This window comes from Lontra canadensis, unplaced genomic scaffold (assembly GCF_010015895.1).
Source record: "Lontra canadensis isolate GAN:19392208 unplaced genomic scaffold, GSC_riverotter_1.0 scaffold55, whole genome shotgun sequence".
NCBI lineage: Eukaryota > Metazoa > Chordata > Mammalia > Carnivora > Mustelidae > Lontra > Lontra canadensis.
In genome coordinates this window covers 1,582,635-1,603,227 of record NW_022631049.1, presented here as the reverse complement: position 1 = coordinate 1,603,227, position 20,593 = coordinate 1,582,635, and the positions used below count along the sequence as shown (strand labels likewise).

The following is a 20,593-nucleotide window of genomic DNA, read 5'->3' as shown; positions in this document are numbered from 1 at the left end:
ATATATTTAACACTTTAAGATATGTAGTTAATTAATATACCTACTAATTGCTTTTCTTAAAAGATTGTATTTATTTATTTGACAGAGAGAGAGATCACAGGTAGGCAGAGAGGCAGACAGGAAGAGGGGGAAGCAGGCTCCCTGCTGAGCAGAGAGCCCGATGCGGTTCTTTATCCCAGGACCCTGAGATCATGACCTGAGCCGAAGGCAGAAGCTTAACCCACTGAGCCACCCAGGCGCCCCTAATTACTTTTTTCATAACTTCTCATATTTGAATCAGTGAGTATTCTTTTAATTTACATTCTTTCGGGGTGCCTGCATGGCTCAGTCATTTAAGCGCTGCCTTTGGCTGGGGTCATGATCCCACGGTCCTAGGATTGAGCCCTGCATTGGGCTCCCTGATCAGCGGGAAGCCTGCTTCTCCCTCTCCCACTCTCCCTATTTGTGTTCCCTCTCTCACTGCGTCTCTCTCTGTCAAATAATAAATAAAGAATCTTTAAAAAAAAGAAAAACCTTTCTTTCCCTCTCTCTTATATTTAAAAAAACTACATTCTCTCTTCTTCTTCTTCTTCTTTTTTTTTTTTTTAAATAATCTCTACACTCAGTTTGGAGCTAAAACTCACAATCCAGAGATCAAAAGTTGCATGGTCTTCCAACTGAACCAACCAGACTGCCCTTTTTAATTTTACATTATTTCTGATCATCTGGTTCATAAAATTATAAGAAATTAGACTGCTAATTCAGTTATGGACACAGCTTTCACTAGTACATAGAAGTGATAAAACCAAAGGGATATAATCAATAGCTTTAATCAAGGATTTTACATATAATAGTGAGTGGTAGAATCTTGAAAACTGAGATTTCAGACCTGTTGCAAATGGCTGAAATGAAATGTTAATATATTTCCTCAAGCCTTGAATGAAATAAAATGGTATAACATTGGTATAACATTATATTATATAAACATATAATAGAGATTGTTGGTAAAGAGTGGGTTAAGCAGGTGCCAAAATGAGGAAGGCAGAAGGATATTTAACTATGGTTACTCTCTACTATACACTTGACGGTTTGGCTTTTACTACTCACCCAAAATACTTAGTTACAAATTTGCCAGAGTGACTCAATGAGTGAACTGCCTTGTGTCAAGAATGAATAACTTTCTTTGGAGGTTTTAAATCACAGAATACCACTTCATTCTATTTGAGGATGAATATTATATTTTCTTGACCCCCCTAAACTATCTATGTTAGATTCCATATGCAGAGGCTACCAGAATCTTACAACTAGAAAATAACAACAACAACAAGGGGTAGTTAACTCATTATATTACAGATGAGAAAATTTAGGCCCAGGAAACCTGTCATGCATCCCAGTGGTTATCAGTAATCTTCAAAACTCTAACTCAAATCTAATCACCTTGCCTCCAATTTCTATATCTTCCACTCTTCCAGCTTTCCTTCATTTTTTGTATACGAGATCAGTAAATTGAATGATTTGGGGATTTGGGGAATGTCTCTATTTAGCAGAGAATAAATTTTCTATCTGCCATTGGATCTACCTTCTTTTAAAATGAAAATGCCTCGGGGTGCCTGGGTGGCTCAGTTGTTAGGTGGCTGCCTTGGACTTAGGTCATGATCTCAGAGTCCTGGGATGGAGCCCCTGCTCAGTGGGGAGCCTGCTTCTCCCTCTCCCACTCTCCTGCTGTGTTCCCTCTCTTGCTGTCTCTCTCTCTCTCAAATAAATAAAATCTCAAAAAAAAATAGCTTTAGGAATTAAAAATAGTATTTGTATAATATTTTACAAAGGCATTTCCACATATTTTGAGATCAGTAGCTGCCATTTCATACAGATAGTGATCATCATTTTATTAGGGTGGGGTCCTGTGACAGACGAGTCCAAGCAGCTGGGGAAGCAAGTCTAGGTAGCTGGAGGGTTCATTTGGGTGGGGGTTTTTGCAAAACTGCTTGGGGCCAGGCAATTGGAATTTATTGGTAAATAGTGACTGTCTTTCTAAAGAGGCCTTTTCTTTGAACAGGTAGGTCAGTGGTTCTTCTCCCCCCACACCCCGCCCAAGATTTTATTTATTTATTTGAGAGAGAGAGAGAGAGCGAGAGCACAAGCAGAGGGAGCAGTAAGCGAGGGAGAGGGAGAAACAGTCTCCCTCTGAGCAGGGAGCTGGATATGGGACTCCATCCTAGGACCCTGGGATCATGACCTGAGCCATAGGCAAACGCTTTACTCACTGATCCACCCAGGCGCTCCAGGTCAGTGGTTCTTAACAAAAGGTGATTTTTGCCACCCAGGGGACCTTTGCCGTTGTCTAGAGATATTTTGATGGTCACCAATGGGGGTAGTGGTGCTCTTGGCATCCAGCAAGTAGAGCCCAGGGATGCTGCTAAACATCTGACAACGTACGGAACAGCCCCCACAACAAATTATCTGGCCCAAATGTCGGTGGCCCTGAGATTGAGAAACTCTGTACTAAGGAAAAACTCGTGGAGGAGCTAGAGGAAGCTTCTTGAATTATTACTTATTTTATGCGCATAGGAGCAAATAGGTCACATACACACTAATTTTTTTTTTTTTTTCTTTTTGGATGAGGCTAACAGTTCCTAAGAAATCTGGAAGACTTTATCTGGCTTTCCTTGCACTGCATGTGAGTTGGCCCAGGTCACTAAGTTTTGTGAAACTGCTGCGGCCCTTGGCATCCTTCCTTTTTGGCTTTAAGAACTCCGTCCTAGCTGCTAGCTTTTTGGCGTCTTCTGCGGTAGCAGAGAATCCTGCGGGTAACTTATACATATCCAGGTGTTTGATTACGTTGTGGTTCTTTTTTAAACAAATGTTAGATTGTGTGACGTGCCTCACAGGACACAGGAGTTGCCTCAAGGGGAATCAGATTTTCTTCAGGAACTGACGGACCTCGAAGGAGAGGAAGGTCAAGGGCTCTCCCGACAACAGCCCGCATCCGACTGCGTCTCGGGTAAACCTCACGTCCGAACACAGCCTCTGCGCCGGCGAGCACGAAACAGCTCCAGCTTCACTTAGAGGTGCGCGAGTGCGCGCGACCCGCCGCTGGGGCTGCGGAGGAGACCAATGAGCGGGCCCTCTCTCCACGCCGGCGCGGGATTGGGCAAACCGCGCCAGCCTCTCGGCCTAGCAGCGGGCGGGGCGCGCCCAGAACGAGCTGGGATAGGCGCGCCCGCTGCGCCAGCGTCCCGGGGGCGCGTGCGCGGTCTCGCGGCGGCCGCGGGGGCCGGTCTCGCGCGGTCTCGAGGTGGAGTGAGTCGCTGGCGGCGGCGACGGCGGCGACTGGCGGTGGGGCGGAGGCGGGGTCTAAGGATTGTGAGGTGGGGAATCGGGAGTTTCTGGATTCTTTATCCGGTATTTTAAGTGCCGCAGGGGAGCTGTCGTTTGTGCAGTGTGTGGGAGCGGTCGGGGCGGGAGGATCGGCGGCCCGCGGTGGCGCAGAGGTAAGAGGCGGACCAACGTCGTCTGTGTGGAGATCTTAATCAACAGGTCCCGGGGAGCGCGTGGGGGTGGGGAGGGGCGGCGGGGCTCGTCCCCTCCCCCACACGCCGCTCTCTCGGCCCGAGCGGGACTGGGGGCTGCTCCGCTGGCTGCCCCGGACGGCGGGAGCCGCGGCTGGTCGCAGAGGGCGTGAGCGCAACCTTTGTCCCTTGGCGGGGGAAGCTGCCCGGCCCCGCCCGCTCCCTCTGCCTTGGCGTTGGGACCACCTTAGCGGGGGCTGCAGCCAACCCGGCCCGAGTTACGGGGGACAAGCCAGGGAATTAATTCCTTGCCCTCTGCTTCCCCCGCGCCCGGGTTCACAACTCCCGGGACTCCCTCTAAGGCCCGGCGGGGGAAATCGGTGGGACGAACACTTTCCTTTGGGAGACGGAATGTAGTCAAGCGTTCCTCTGCCTGACTCAGCTCCTGGTATTCGGAGCTTATTGCGTCCTTTAAACGAATAAACAGTTCCTACTTCCTTGTGTCCACTTTTAAAGAAAAACCTAATCTCGTTAATGGTTTCTGATAATTTACGTGAAGTTTGCAAGGTGAACTTTGAAGCCTGTAAATTATTGTAGCCCTCATTTAATGGAAGACGCTTTAAACAATCTTTGGCGCAAATTATGTAACTTCCTAATAATAATAACTCACCTTCTGTTTAGTTGATTGGCTTACAGTAATGTGTGCCGAATTTAGGTTTCGGTAGGAAGGTTTTTCTTGGCAGTTGGCGCTAAAATTAAAATCTGATAGCTGAGAGGTTTTAAGAAGTAGCATACAGTGTGTGTTTTGTCTCGTACTCCTTTAGAATTGTGAGCATTTAGATTTGGAAATCCTGTGGAACGGGACTTTGGAAATTTTTATTTTCCTTACAAGGTAAAAGGTGTTAATGTTTCTGATTTCATGCTTTAATGGTGGTATCCTAATTATGCCTTTGGATTATACCAGAAGTTAATAACCTATTAAATTCTGCAATAGGAACAAATGACATGTGGTTATTGGTGTCTTTGAAGTTTAAGTATTAGTGGTAATGAAATTGTTAAGTAAGCTTTTTTGGATTATGAACTACTGGTTTTTTACTAGTTCCCTGTGGACATGGCATATGAAGTCTTAAAAGGCTCTTTAAATTGTAGTAGGCTGAAGCTATTGAATTATAATGTAAGATCTTTATAGATGAAACAGGCAAAAATATGAAAAGCAGTTCATTGTTATCTTTGCTAAAAAGGACCAGGTAAATTTTACCATGTATTTAAATGACTTTTGACTAGACACACCTGAACTTGACAAATAAAGGTGGACTCATTATAATATTAACTTGCTTTAGAATATTGAAATGGAAGAGTTTTACTTGAAGGTGACCTGAGTCAGTATGGTGGGTTTGGGTGTTTATATGCTCTTTCTGACTTATGATCTTGATTAAAAAGTTCGACACAAACATAACAAGAAATTTGATCCATTTTATGTATCAGTATACTAAGATGCTCTATTTCTCTGATAGTTTCTGATTGCAGGGTGTCTGGGAGAACCAATTTCTCAGCATAGGTTCTTTAGGTATAATATTTGACTATATATTTATTGAATCATGGGATTCCTGAGTTAGGAAGTAATCGTAGTGTTGTGTAGCTTAACCTCTTCGTTTTCCAGGAAAAGGAAGTGAGGTCTGTAGAGTTAAGTAGCCCATAGTTTGACTGCTTTTTAGTGGCAGAGTTGGAACTAAATACTAAAATACGTGTCTCCAGATTCCAAGTACGGTGCTCTTTTCACTGTATACTATTATTAGATAAACCAATAAATTATTCTTCTCAAAATCCTGTATGTATGTAGCAGGATTGATTCTTTTCATTTTCTTTCTTTTCGTTTCTCTCTTATTTTAATAACCACTAACAACCATTAATTAGTTCATTCTCCTATGAAAGGGTTGCTTTCAGTTTTTCAGTATTTCAGGCAATGTTTAGTGAATATCTTTGTGCATGTCTCCTCTGGCACATGTGTGAGGGTTACCTACCCTAATTGGAATTGCTGGGCCATAGGTTGATGTGCATTTTCAGTTTTACTAGCTACAGCCAAATTATCCTCTAAAGTTTAACAAGTTAACGTTCTTGCTAACAGTATATAAATCATCTTTGCCCACACTTGGAGTTGTCAGATTGGCGTGGTCAGATTTTTAAATTTCTGCCAATCTGATAAATGTTTCATTTTCCTTGTTTTAAAAAGATTTTTAACTTTATTTTTAAGTTACATGAAATGAAATTTTGTTTTGTTTCTGTACAGTTTTTGTTGTACAGTTGTTTTGACAGATGCAGAGCTGTGTAACTACCAAAATCAAGTATAGGTCCAGCACCTATAAAATTTCCTTAAGCAGCTGCTCTTTCTTCTGTAATCAACCCTTCCCTCCATCTCCTGTAATCCTTGGCAATTAATGATCTACTGTCTTTCCCTGTAGTCTCTCTTTTCTAGACTATCCTATAAATGGAATCATTCAGTATTTAGCCTTTTGAGTCTGGTTTCTTTCATTTAGCATAATACAGTTGAGTATTCATGTTGTGAGCGTATCAGCAATTCCTTCTGTTTTACTGCTGAATTGTAGTATTCCGTTGTAGGGATGTACCACAGTTTGTTCACCAGTTGAAGGAGAACTGAGTTAGTTTTTAAATTAAAAAAAAAAAATTAACTCTGAAAAAGTTGCTATAAATCTCTGGGAACAGGTTTTTGTGTGAACATAAGTCTTCCTTTCTGGGTTATATGGTAAGTGTAGGTTTACTTAAAAAATGGTCTGTGGTAGGCAGAATAAGGTTCCATAAAAATATCCTAATCCCTTGAACCTACAAATAAACTAGGTTATAGCAAAGACAAATTAAAGTTGCAGTGGAATTAAGGTTGCTAATCAGTTGACTTTAAAATAGGGAGAGTATGCTGGTTTTATCCACAGTAGTAATCCAATGTCCTTAAAAGAGAAAGAGAGAAGTAGTAGAGTAGGGAAAAAAGATCTAACAACAGAAGCCACTCCAGAGAGATGAAGAGTTCCTGGTTTTGAGGATGGGGAGAAGAGCCGTAAGCTAAGGCATGTGGTTGTCTCTAGAAGCTGGAAAAGGCTAGGAAATAGATTAACATTTGGAGCCTCCAAAAGAGAACGCAGCTCTGCTAACATCATGATTTTAGCCCAGAGAGGCGTAGGTCAGATTTTTAATGTACAAAGAATAAAATAATAAATTTGTGTTGTTTTTAAACAGCTAAGTTTGTGGTAATTTGTTAAAACAGCAAACTGTTTTCCAAAGAGGCTGAACTGCTTTGTATTCCTACCAGCAATGTATGAAGAATTTTGCAGTTACTTTACATCCTCATCACTTTGTGTGGTCAGTTTTTTTGTTTTACATTCTGATAGGTTTGTAGCAGTTTCTCACTGTGGTTTTTATTTGCATTTTCTCATGAGTAATGGTGTTGAATATCTTTTCTTATGCTTATCTGCCATCTGTGTATCTTCTTTGGTGAAGCAAAATCTTTTGGCCATTTTAAAACTGGATTTTCTAAATTTCTAGTTTTGAGAGTTTTTCCTAGTCCTTTGTCCACCAGGTGATTTACAAAGATTTTCTCCAGTCTGTTGCTTGCCTTTTTACATCCTCCTAACAGTGGTTTTTGAAGTACAGAGGTTTTAGATTTTGATGAAGTCCAAAGTGTCTGTATTTTTTTTTGGATCTTTTGACATTGTGTATAAGCAGTTTTTGTCTAATCCAAGTTACAAAGGTCTCTCCTATGTTTTCTTTTACAAGTATTATAGTTTTATATTTTACATTTAGATCTGTGTTTCATTTTGAGTTAATTTTTATATAAAGATAATTTGGGGTTGAGTTTCATTTATTTGTCCTGTTGTTCCATGACCATTTATTGTGAAAAGACTGTCCTTTCTCCATGGCATTGCCTTTGTGTCCCCATCAAACACCATTTGCTACATTTTTGTGGGTCTGTTTCTAGACTCTTGTGTTTAATTGAAATCCTTATCTTTTGCCATTATCAGTGTCTTGATTGCTGTAGCTTTAGAGTCTGGAAATCAGGTAATGTGAGTTCCCCAACTTTATTCTTTTCAAAAAATTACTGTAGCTATTTTGGTTCTTTTGCCTTTCCATATAAATGTTAGGATTAGCTCGATAGCCACAAAAAAATCTGCTAGGGTTTTGATTAGGATTGAGTTTAATCAATAGATCGACTTGAGGATAATTGACATTTTAACAAAGTTGAGTTTTCCAGTCTATGAAATAGTATTTTTCTCCACTTATTTAGGTCTTTGCTTCCTTTCATGAGTGTTTCATAGTTACCAGCATATAGATCCTGCAACTATTTTATTGAATCTATACCTAAGTAATTCAGGTTTTTGGTCCTATTATAAGCAGTCTTAAAAAAAAAAAGTGGGTTTTGGGGCACCTGGGTGTCTTAGTCGGTTAAGCATCTGCCTTTGGCTCAGGTTATGATCCCCCAAGTCCTGGGATGGAGCCCTGTATCCCCACAGAGCAGGGAGCCTGCTTCTCCCTTTCTGTCTGCCTGCTGCTCCCCCTGCTTGTGCACACACTCTCTGTCAAATAAATAAATAAAATCTTTAAAAAAAAAAAAAAGGTGAGTTTCCAATTGATCATTGCTAGTATATGGAATTACAGTTGATTTCTTTTGTAGTGACTTTGTATCCTCGGTTTTCACCAAACTTATTTATTAGTTCTAGGGGGTTTTGGGGGGGGGTAGATTTCTTAGGATTTTCTCAGTAGACCTCTCTGTGAATAAAGAATTGTTTCTTTCTAATGTATATGCTTTTTTCTTTTTCTTGATTATTGCACTTACTGCACATCTCACATTCTAGTGAGATGTTTGAATAGAGTAATGAAATGATACATCTTTGCCTTGTTTGCAGTCTTAAAGGGAAAACATTTAGTCTCTCACCTTTAAATATGTTAGCTGGGGCACTTGGGTGGCTCAGTCAGTTAAGCGTCCAACTCTTGATTTCAGCTTGGGTCATGATCTCAGTGTCCTGAGATTGAGACCTGCCCTGGGGGTGCCTGCTGTGTGGGGAATCTACTTGAGATTCTCTCTTTCTCCCCCCCTGCCCCCACACTCACTTGCTCGCTTTCTCTAAAACAAACAAATCTTTTTAAAAAATTATAAATATGATCTTAGCTGTAGGTAATTTCATGGATTCTCTAAATCAGGTTAAGGAAGTTTCCTCCAAGGTGTTGCCTAGGATTTTTATCATGAGTAGATGTTGAATTTTGTCAAATGCATTTTCTACATGTATTGAGATAATCATGTGGAATTCTTATGTTTAATCTGTTAATATGGAGACTTACACTGATTAATTTTCAAAATTTGAACTAACGTTACATGTGATTCATCTAAGGATTATACAAGTGACCTGCAGATGTTTTTCAAAATGATTCACTTTAAAAGTAATCAATATACGAATTTATGAAAGGAAATTTGATAATTCTTTGTAGGCATCTTGAAGGGACAGTGTTGTGTATATATCTTAGCCATTTACATATTTATAGCTTCTCCTTTTTACACTTAAACTTTATGGTAAGAGTAGTAAGTCATTTTGCTAAATCACAATATTTTCTGCTTTCCCCTAACGGTTACTATAACAGTATTCCTTGCTCTGTCTCTTAATGTCTTATACAGTATATGTCCTTTGTATATATTTTAAATATTAACTGCTACATTGTAAGGTTTTTATCCATATTCTCCCTTTTACAAGTGAGGAAGCAGGCTCAGAGAGATTAACTGTTTTATCCAGAGTCTTATTGCAAGTGATAGCAAGGATTTGAATTCAGTTTATATGACTCCAAAGCCCTTGGATTTTTCTACTTTGCCTATATTTTAGCCTATCATAAGGTTTGTTTTAACAGTGCCTTTTTGTTAAAATGAAACCTTTTGGAGGAAAGCTGCTTCTGATTTGGTGTTTAAGACATACTTGAATTAAAGTGAAGAATCTTGAATCTGTAAATTGCAAGCTCCTAAAGGATAGGAGGTGTTGTCTTTATCTTAGTATCTCACTGCTTAAAATGACCCAGAGTAGATGCTTGTCCCAATTTGCACTTTTATCATTTACTTGTTTAAACTTTAGCTTTGCTTGTGAGCTTAATACTAGAGACTGCTCTAATCTAGTCACCCCCTATAATGTGATAGAATTTGAGATTCAAAACACAATTCCGTTTATCCTATGTCGCCATAAATGTGTTTAATTGGGTGGGTCTAACTTTCACGTGTTCTTGATTACTTCTCTATGAAGGTATAGATACTAACGGATAAATTTGCTAATGGCTTTTTCTTGCTTTTCCTGGGGTCTTTACTGACAGGCATTACAGTGCAAGTATAGTCCTTGTGTGGATAAGTACTCAGGCTGTAGAGTCAGATTTATGGGGCAATACCTTCTTGTCTTGTGTGTGATTCTGGGTACCTTCTCAAAGTCTGACTCTGTATTTGCAGAATGGGGATTGTATTAGTGCCTGATTGAGAAGGATGTAGAGGTGGAAAAAAACTTTTTCTATCCTCCTAGGTTCACTGAGACAAAGACAGATTAGCAGGAAAAATGACCTATTACTAACTGTGCATTTGGAGACCTTCATAGAAAAGAATTGACCCAAAGAAGCAGTGAGACTGAGCAATAAATTGTGGAGAGGTGACAAGGCAGAGGAAAAGACATTTAGACCTTTAGGGGATGTAAATTGTGGGAAGGTAAATATGTGGGGAAACTAATTGGAAGATAAAATTTATTTTTGTAAGGTTTGTTGTACAGATTTAAGTTGGTGCCTTCTCCATTGATGAGAGTAACCTCCCAGGATTAAGTGTCCTCTTCCTGGTACCTTTACAAAAGAAAACTTATGCCCTGCAAAATTTTTAGCTGGATAAGGGGAGAGACCAGAGTTCCCGCCACCCCCCTCCGCCCCATCCCTCTGTCTGCTGTTTCTTAATTGCCTTTAGCTCAAGAAAATCTTTATGTCAAAGTGTTACATTTTGGGGTGGCATATTGTGATCCCCTTCAGAGCCTTATTTTGAGGATTAACTGAGATGCCATATCAAGAATGGTTAGCACAGGTGACTTAGTTAAGCATCTGAATCTTGATCTCGGCTCAGGTCTTGATCTCAGGTCTTGATCTCAGGGTCTTGAGTTCAAGTCCCGAGCTGGGCTCCATGCTGGGTGTGGAGCCTACTTTAAAAAAAAAGGAGGGGAGGTTAGCATAGTGCCTTGGTGTGTATTAAGCACTCCGTAAATGTTAGATAAGAGGTAGGTAGAATACAAGCCTAGTTCGTGACATTCACATGGAATAGCAGTGAACTGCATTTTAATAAGTTACATTTTAATATATTTTGGGTAGATTGTGTGATTATCAAGAATCTGATTAAGCAATTTTATAGGAATTGTGTCAGTCAGGTGTCATAGACTGAGTCAGTGATGAAGAATTGTTACTGTGTGTTGAAATAAAGTTCTTTTCATCTCTGAAATAACAGTGAAAGTCAGTGGGGGAAATAATGTTGCCTTAAACAGCTTACAGATGTAGTGAGATCAGGTTTCCCTTTTTTTTTTTTTTTTAAGATTTTATTTATTTGTCAGAGAGAGCACAAGCAGGGGAAGCGGCAGATGGAGGGAGAAGCAGGATCCCTGCTGAGCAAGGAGCCTGATGCTGGACTCTGGGATCGCCATCTGAGCTGAAGATGGATGCTTAACTGACTGAACCACCTAGGTGTCCCAAGTTTTTCTTGGTTTTATCAGTTTCTCTTACTGACTCAGTCATTCTAAAGTATTTTTCACTAGGTCATTTTTGCTATACATTTTAAAATAGGCATTGATAGAATTGAGTTCATTACCTTATAATTTAAAGTCTTCTCTTTAAATAAAGCATTTGTCTAATTTTGCAAATACTGATGTGCTTGTCTTAATATTTTGCTTACTTTTTTTCCTGTTGTGTGCTGGACGCCTTTCATATCTGTCTCTTACATTCTTTCCCATTTATAACAGGTTTTCTTAGGATGCACTTACTTTGCAGGTAGTTCTTGTAGTTGGAGTACAGCACTTACCAAATAGCATTGCAGTATATAGGGGTCTTGTTAATTTGCTTATCTGATTTCCGTTCTAGATTTTTAAGGATAAAAACTCTGCCTTAGCAATCTTTTATTATCAGTGACTATCCAAGATTTTTTTACCAAGTGGGTACTCATATTATTGAATGAAAGTGTACATTAGTAACCCTTTTTAGCTCCAGGATTTGCAGTACAGTAATCTTTAAAATTGACCTTTTGTTCTTGTTTCTCTTGTTGCATAATATTCCCTTTATGTTTTCTTGCCTTCTAATACTATCTGGTCAAAGTCAGAACATTATTCATGCCCTCCATCAGCAATACCACAGTACTGAAAGTTCAGTGGATTCTAAACTTGGTGACGTTTGTATCATAAGTCTTCTTTTTTAGATTCTTCTTTCCTGTTGTGATGATAAAACCCTACTCCTGGTCCTGAAAATACTCTCCATTGTTCTTTCTTTAGTCTAATTTGTAGATAGCAGTAGATACGAATATTTATTATCAATTTTGCTTAATATTCTTGTTCGGATAACTCAGAAATGATTATTAGGTAGTTTTTTAAGGACAAGGCAAACTGTTCTCTCATTTTTTTTTTTTATGGCCAGTTGTTGAATTGCATACCAATAAGCCATCTAGGTAGAGGTAATCATCTACTAATTTGCTGACCTTTAGAGCATATTTTTTTTCTAGTAAGCTGTAAATCACTTGAGGTCAAAAGTTGGAATCTCTTACAGTGTTTTTACAGACCTAAAAGTCGTGGTATATGTTTCAGGGAAAGTAATTGACTAAAGGATTTACACCCAAGATTAGAAGGGATGGAAAAACTATATGGAAGAGGCATAGAAATAGGTATCAAGAAACCAAAGTAATAGTCATGTGAGTCTAGTTAATTGGGATTTTTTGAGAGTTTGTCATTGTGCGTTATTAAAATGATGAAAGAATCAAAGCTATCAAAATCATGAACCTGACTTTTAAATTTTAAAGTATAGGTGGTCCCTTTTGAAATTTTTCGTATAATTCTTGCTCTTAGTCTTATGGTAAACTGGTTTCCTCTCATTTTTAAATTAAAGATGTAATATATTCGTTGTGTGGTAGAGGCAGTTTCGAGTATGAAAGAGTCATGCTCCTAATGATTCCTTAAGTGCTTTAAGAATTTTTTTTTTTAATGGAATTCTTATTTTATTGTTGTATTATTTGTGAACTTGTTTAGGGCTGTAAGGATAATATTTTGGTTACTTCTTTTTGTGAAAAGATTCCAGAACTCTTGAAAGCCCTTCGTTGCTGCTGCTAATTTTTATAGAAGGTAGCTGTAATTTAAAGTTTCTATGGCCTTTTTTTCCTTTCAAAGAGGTAATATCTTTGTGTTTTTCCTCCAAATTTTAAAAGTAACACATTTATTTTGGTCAACATTTTATAAGATACTCAAATAGTACATAAGTGCAAGTAAAAAGCAAAACCTGAGAGGTCTGTTGTCTTTGCTTTTTCAGAGATATTAAGTGAAAACAGTATTGTGCATATTCTTTTAGATTTTTTGCTAATAACTCTCTAAATATCCTTTATGTGCATTTGTAAAAGTGATACGATATATAAACACCATTCTGAAGCTATCTTTATTCACTTGCTTTTGTTCCATGTCAGCTCATACAGAGCTTCAACTCTAGCAGCCACATTAAAAATTTTAAAAGAAACAGTTGATATTTATTTAATGGTATATTTTATTTAACATAATGTATAAAATATTACCATCTCCACATACATTAAAAATAATTAATGAGCAGTGTTACATTCTTTTTTTTTTCCGTATAGAGTCTTTGAAATCTAGAGTGTATTTTACACTGATGGCACATCTCAATTAGAGTGATAAATTTGCATGGAAATACTTGATATGCATTTAGATTTTGTTAAACTTACAGGTGAAAACATAGATTAACATGTGTTGTTCCAAAGATACTTTGTAGGATAAATTTCTAGAAAAAAACCTGATAGATCAAATGTTTATTTTAAATTTTTGGTAGACTTTGCAGAATTGTTCTTCATAGTGTTGTACTGGTTTATAGAGTCAACAGTACATAATGCCTGTTTTCCTTTGTTGTCTCCAACATGGGACATGATTGGTCACTCACGCAGACACACAGAAACCTTATACCAAGGTAAATATTTTTACATGTTTATGCTACTTTTATTTACTATAAATATTTTCTTGGGGAGAATCTTAGCCTGCTAAGCCTAGGCCTGAATGGGCAAGGAAGGGGGTAGTTACTGGAATTTATCAGTTACTACCTCAGGAGGGGAGCCACCTAGTGGAAACTGTGGCCTTAGAGGAACCTAACTTCTGCCAAATCACAGGAAGAAGCCCTCTCACTACCTTCCCAATAGTTACTTCTCCCTAGCCAAGCCCACTGGAAGTTAGAAGATAAGAAGACAGGAGTAATGCAGTCTGTGGAGGTCAACATTCTTAGACCTGGAGCAAATGGAAAAATGACGAGTGAATCTGGGCACAAAGAAAATATCCAGCTTAGAGCTAGAGGATGGAGGACTCTAGAAAGGATGGAACTTAAAAAAAAAAAAAAAAAAAAAAGAAAGAAAGAAAGAAAGAAAGAAAAAGAAAAAAGAAAGGAAGAAACTGATAGGTTACCTGATTTATTTGAATATGTATAGTAAAGAGTGTGTTGATTTTTCTACCAGAATGTATGGGGATATATTAGTGATTTAACTAAAAAGGGAAATATAACTTACGGGGAGAAGGAAATGTATAAATAAATGCTACAGCAGGGGCATAGAATAAGTACCCTAGAAGTGTAGGTTGTGGATGGGAGTAGGCAGGACTAAGGAAGATTTCGTAAGACTCTTAATGGTAGAGGGAAATTTTAATAGATAAAGAATTGAACAGGAAGGATTTTTTTCTGGGTTTAAGAAAACAAGTATGTCAAAGCTGTGGACTTGGGAAAGTGCAGGGCTTTTATTAGTTATTATTATTAGCTAGTAGTTTGATCGGAAGATAAGGGAGGGAGAAACAGAAGGGAAAAGTATTCTAGTACTAATTCAGGGGACGCCATTTGAATGACAGGCTATGGAACTTGAAATGGGTTCTCCAGAAGTTGTTAAAGGACCCCGCAGTCAAACAGAACTCAGTTTGAGGCCCAGCTGTACCATTTAGCTTTTGACATTGGGCAAGTTAGTGTCTTTACTAAGCTAATTAGAAAATTCATCAAGGAGATGGTTGTGAGGGTTAAATGAGATAATGCACACTGGGTACTTAGCACAGTGGATGAATGGTACATAGTAAACCCATGGTAAACAGTAGTTTAAGGAAAGGGAAAGGCAACAAAAACTTTTGAAAAGAGACATTCATGGTAATAGATGTGCTTCAGGAAAATTTATTCAGCAGTACAGTTGACCCTTGGACAACACAGGTAGAACTGCCTGGGTCCACTCGTATGTGGGATTTTTTTCCCCCAGTAAATACAGTACAGTCCTATAAATGTATTTTCTTCTCTTTATGATTTTCTTAGTTTAACATTTTCTTTTCTCTGGTTTACTTTATTGTAAGGGCAGAGTTTATGATACATGTATCATACAAAATATGTGTTTATCAACTGTTTATATTATCAGTAAGGCTTCCTGTCAACAGTAGGCTGTTAGTAGTAACTCTTAACCCCCATGTTATTTCAAGGGTCATCTGTGCAGAGTGAGTGGCAACTAGATCTAGACCAAGATAGGGGTGACTTGAAGTTCATAGAAAAACCCATGAGAGAGATAATAGGATGTTAAGGTAGTGGTATGAGAAGCTAGGGGTATATGTGAGATATTATGGAGGGAGAATTGATGCGGGTTGGTATAATTAATTATTAACATATTTAGGGGTATTACAGTTATGATTTGCAGTACTTACATTTGACCCTGAGGGACAGCTAATTTATCTGACAAGATTAGTCTGTCTCGTCTGTTTTATTTTTATGCTATTCATTTTTCAAGGTATAAATTAATATTTTATTATTAAAAACAGTTTGTCAAGGTAGGACATGTGGCTCAGTTTGGCAGCACATACTGAAATGGAAACTGGAACAATAGAGTAGAGAATAACATTTTTAAAATGTTATTTTTAAAATGTCACTAGGAAACTAAAATGTTTGTAGCTTAGTGTCAGTTTTCAAATTAGAATTTCCATGCATTTCTACCATTTCTCCACTTGACTCCCTCTCCTCCGCTGAGTATTTAGAAACTTTGAGCAATAGATGTTATGCTAGCAGTCTGATGTTAGAATAAACTTGTAGTCTGTTAATATATAAGTGAAATTAATTAATTACTGTGTCATTTTATGGAGCAGTCAGTTGAAGAGAAAAGTTGATTCTAATCATTTTAAAAGTAAAAGAATGATGTAATTATGTGATTTTTTGAAAGAAGTGTGTAGTCAGGGTGGTTTCAGCTTACAGGAATGTGGCTGACGTTGTATTGTGGATCCACATAAGGGTTCACTGATTTGGATTTTAGTTCTGTTCTATTGTAGCTCTGTGACTTAACTTGCAATGTCTGTGTATTTTCTGGAAAATGGAGATTTCCAACCTGCTTATCTTTCAGGGAATCTGGAGAGAGATCAAATGAGATAATGTGCTTGAATTTATCATGGAAACTTTAAAGCTTTACAAATATAAGCCATGAATATGTAAATTACTTATTAATTTTTATTTCTAGACTATTCTCTTTGGTTTCCCTCTCTCGCAGTTAACAGCCTGCTTAAAAATTACCCTTTAAAGTGGATTTTATCACTTCTCCACTTCACTCCACTCCACTTCACTTTTCCACTTCTCCCCATCTGCCTCCTCTCCCTCCCAAAGAGAAAAACCTTATTCTCTGAATTCTTCTGTTTAAGGCCCCATAATTTCTCGCAGGTTCAGTTGTCATGCTCAATATTTTAGAATTCTATTTGGCTACTGGTCTCCTAGTCCTGTCAAGTCATCCTTTGTAATAACCATTATTTGAAGTTATCCCTTTTTCGTTCTTTCTGCTACTTCCTTTATCCTCACATGCACAAAGTATTAAAACATTATCTCTATTGGCTGGCTGCTCTACTCACTTTTCCCCTGGTCAACTCTGGTTACAGTGTAGATATAACTTTCTAAAAAGCCAATTTTTGGTTCTTTTTTTTAAACTCAGAAACCCATAGTTTCCCATTGCCTACAGGAGAAAATACAAACAGTTTAGCTTAGCATTCAGAGTCAACTCTCACTTTATCGTCTATCTCTTACACTGGCTCTGTTCATTATCAAGACTGTTCTTATTCTCTAACTAGGCCATATATATTCCTGATAGGTAGCAATGTACTGGAAAGCCATATTACAAGTAACTTTATACCACATGTTTAAAAATCCTTTTCTGGTCAGTTTGAAAATCTTATAAATTACCTTTTGTCCTAGTACCTTTACAAAAACTTGACTAACCTTTTGGACGTACTTAATCTTTTATTACCAAGTTGTTAAGATGATAAAGGGGAGTTCAAGTAACCAACCATTTGATATCTTTGATACTGTTTGGCTTTTAACCAATTCCTGCTGTGAATTTGTGGTCTTGAATATCTGCAAAGACCTTCAACTTTGTGTTTAATATAAGCAAATGGAACATTTTCTCACTGAATTTAAAAATAAAAAGTCAGCAATAACTTTTGAGCTAAATACTTTACATGACTAGCCCAAATATATTTGAGTTGTAACTCATACTTACTTTGTTTTAGATATAGCTAAAGTTTCTTCTTTGAGAAGATGGTATATGGGCCATTCTTTCATTTGTGGAGTTTTTTATATGGTGTGAATATATGAATTGTTTTGAATACACAATGTATGTGAATATACATTCGTCTTTTAAAAAACAATTTTTTTGAGGGATGCCTTGGTGGCTCATTGATTAAACATCTGCCTTTGGCTCAGGTCATGGTCCCACGGTCCTGGGATGGAGCCCCATGTCAGGCTCCCTGCTCAGTTGGGAATGTGCTTCTCCCTCTCCTTCTGCCCATTCTCCCCGCTCTTGCACTCTCATTCTCTCTTTCAAATACATAAAATCTTTTAAAAATTAATTAATTTGAGTATCTTTCCAAGTGTTCATTTCTGTCACTTGTATATCTTCTTTCATAAATTGGTCAAAGCTCTTGCCCTGTTGTAAAAAATCAGATTTTTTTATTTAATGAATTGTAAGAGTCTTTATAGTGGTCATAAATATTTTGCAAATATTTCTCCCCTTTTTTAGCATGCCTTTTCATTTTCTGAACATGATCTTCTAGTGGGACATTTTGGGGTGGCATATTTTGCCACCCTTCAGTAGATTCTAAAAACTTTGTACAGTCCACAGATCTTAGCAACTGACTAGATAATATGGCTTGAAAAAGATCAAGATCTTGAAGATAGTGGTATAATTAACAACAGTAGGAAAGTTGAGGTCAGTTTGGGATATATTTAAATTGAGATTCCTGGTGGTATCTGTATAGAAATGTACTTTCTGTCCCATCAATCTTTATTTCTGGATCTTCCCACAGCTGACTTTTTTTTTTTTTTTTTGTCATTTAGGTCTCAATGCAAATATCACCTCCTAAAATAGGCCTTCCTGGCCTTCTTATCTAATGCTGCCCCTTCCAAACATCACTGTTTATTATAGTTTCCCTTTCTCTCTAGCTCTTTATCTGAAGTCATCATGTTTGTTCTTTACTGTATTACTCTGACGGAATGTAAGCTCTGTTAGGACAGCAGGATCCTCTCCTCAGTCCAGTGTAGCATCAAAATTTCCCCCTCTGAATTAACTGTGGTTCCTGTCAAATTCTTCTGTATCTTTTTGGATCCTTCTCATTTTCGCAGCATCATAAGCTATTCATAATATTTAAAATTGGTCCAGAAGTTGTAGTTAAAACAAAGAAAATACATAAACTGCATTTTTGTTTGAACCTTAATCTAGAGTTCAAAGGTATCATTAAAAATAATCTGCAGGGGCACCAGGGTGGCTCAGTTGGTTAAGCCACTGTCTTCCGCTTGGGTCATAATCCCAGTGTCCTGGGATCGAGCCCCTTGTCAGGGTCCCTGCTCAGTGGAGAGCCTGTTTCTCCCTCTCCCTCTGCCTGTAGCTCTCCCTACTTGTGTTCTCTCTTCATCTCTCTTTCAAATAAATAAATAAAATCTTTAAAAAAAAAATCTGCAAAGGGTCTTACCAGTTATGCTTGCTTCTTTTTCCTCACTGATTTCAGGTAATTTACACTGATTTTAATTGAAGCCTGTTAAATATTGGAGGAGATTGGGGTGCCTGGGTGGCTCAGTGGGTTAAAGCCTCTGCCTCCAGCTCAGGTCATGATCCCAGGGTCCTGGGATCAAGCCCCGCATCAGGCTCTCTGCTCGGCAGGGAGCCTGCTTCCTCCTCTCTCTCTGTCTGCCTCTCTGCCTACTTGTGATCTATCTCTCTCTGTCAAATAAATAAATAAAATCTTTTTTTTAAATAAATAAATAAATAAATATTGGAGGAGAGTAACATTTTTACTACTTCATACCAAGAAATCCTAGCCATCTGCAAACAATTAGGTATCATATTGAATTACCCTTTCTCTCTCACTCTTTTCCCTCTAAAAAATATGGCAGACCTTTACACTTGATTGTCTCTCCTCTGTTTTACAGAGTAAGAAAGTTAGCCTGAGTTCCGTGAAAAACCAGAGAAGAAAAACTAAGAGGATAGTAGACAAGTTCTTTCCAATTTGCATAACGTAAGTTCTTTTCACTATTCTTGGCCTGAATCTTCTGTTAGCTGACAAAGCTGTTTCTATGGAAACAAATAGTCCAACTTCTTAGAATGTCAGAGGAATGCTGATCACTTAAAATGAGACTTCCCAGCTGCTAGTCAAAAGGCACTGCTTGTGGGAGAAGGGGAGGAAGGATGAATTGGGGGGGGGGGGGGAAACTTGAGTTCTGGACACTAGTGTAGACTACCATCTTCATGTTTCCCAGCTGTCACACAATGGTTCTATTTCTTCATGTGGCATTTTTAGTGGGCCTGTATCCTTCAGGCTGTTTCAGGTCCCCCAGTCTCAATCTTTTTTAATTATTTGAAGCTTATTTAGCTTCCTTTTACCCCCTTCTCCTATAGCCAACTCACATAACCAAGGCTCTTTCTCCCCAATTGGTTTGAAGTTAGCATTGAAACAGCTTTGGCCTGCCAACCTAAAAATTTGTTTTCTTGTTTTTTGGACTATGTAAAGAGTTTTGACTTCTTTTTTATTTTTATTTTTTTCTTGGTTTGGGGTATGAGCTGGAACTCTGATGAAGATGTGAAATGTGGGCTTTTGAGGCATTTTAAAAACAATTTATAATTAGAAGGTTGAGAAGAGAGGAATAGAGTACTCTTAGGGCCAGGAACCTGTTACTCTATTATCTGCATAAGATGATCTTTTATTTACACATAAGGAGGTAATTCTCTAGATTTCCCAGCTTCTGAATTGTCAAAAGACTTTTTTTCTTTTCCTCCTTTTCTTTTGCTTTGTGTGTGTGTGTGTGTGTGTGTGTGTGTGTGTGTGTGTGTTTTGGAGAGGAAGAATATAATTCCTTTGGACTGCCACATTTTATTGATATGTATTGACTACATATATGATGTAGAATATTCATGGTTTGCCTGTTTAGGAATTATAATGAGCTGGATGCTGGAACTGTAGGACATAGCATAATATTTCTTTGATTCTGGAAAGACTTTTGAATCTTTTATGGCCCTCATGAATTAACTTGTGACCACTATAAAGTCTTTTGGAGTGTTGTTTGGTGAGATCATCATTTAATCGAGGTGGTCTGGAAAGATTTCTTGAAGGAAATGGGAACTTATGGTAGATCTTGAAGTCAGAAGATGAAAGGAGAAGCAGTTCATATTTCTTATTTCATAAGGCACTTGGGCAGGAAGAAGAAAGGTGATAGGCATAAATGAGGAAGCAAACTTTGAAAGTTTGTGTCGGAAAATAGTAAAAGAAAGTTTGGATTTACCTTGTGAGTCCCAACTCTGTTCTCTAGGCAATATGAAAGCCTTA

At 38.1% G+C, this 20,593-nt stretch overlaps 1 protein-coding gene across 4 annotated transcripts in view; it reads left to right on the top strand.

Moving 5' to 3' along the window:
* Window positions 1-3,271: 3,271 nt before the first annotated feature.
* The window catches only part of MPP5 (membrane palmitoylated protein 5), a 74,046-nt gene continuing 56,724 nt past the window's right edge, over window positions 3,272-20,593 (top strand). For 2 of the 4 annotated variants that reach the window (XM_032875155.1, XM_032875153.1), the window contains exons 1-2: window positions 3,272-3,470; window positions 19,203-19,288. The gene's annotated coding sequence lies outside the window, so the exon portion shown is untranslated. The remainder of the gene's footprint in view (window positions 3,471-19,202; window positions 19,289-20,593) is intronic. The other 2 variants (XM_032875156.1, XM_032875154.1) reach the window with 1 other exon arrangement.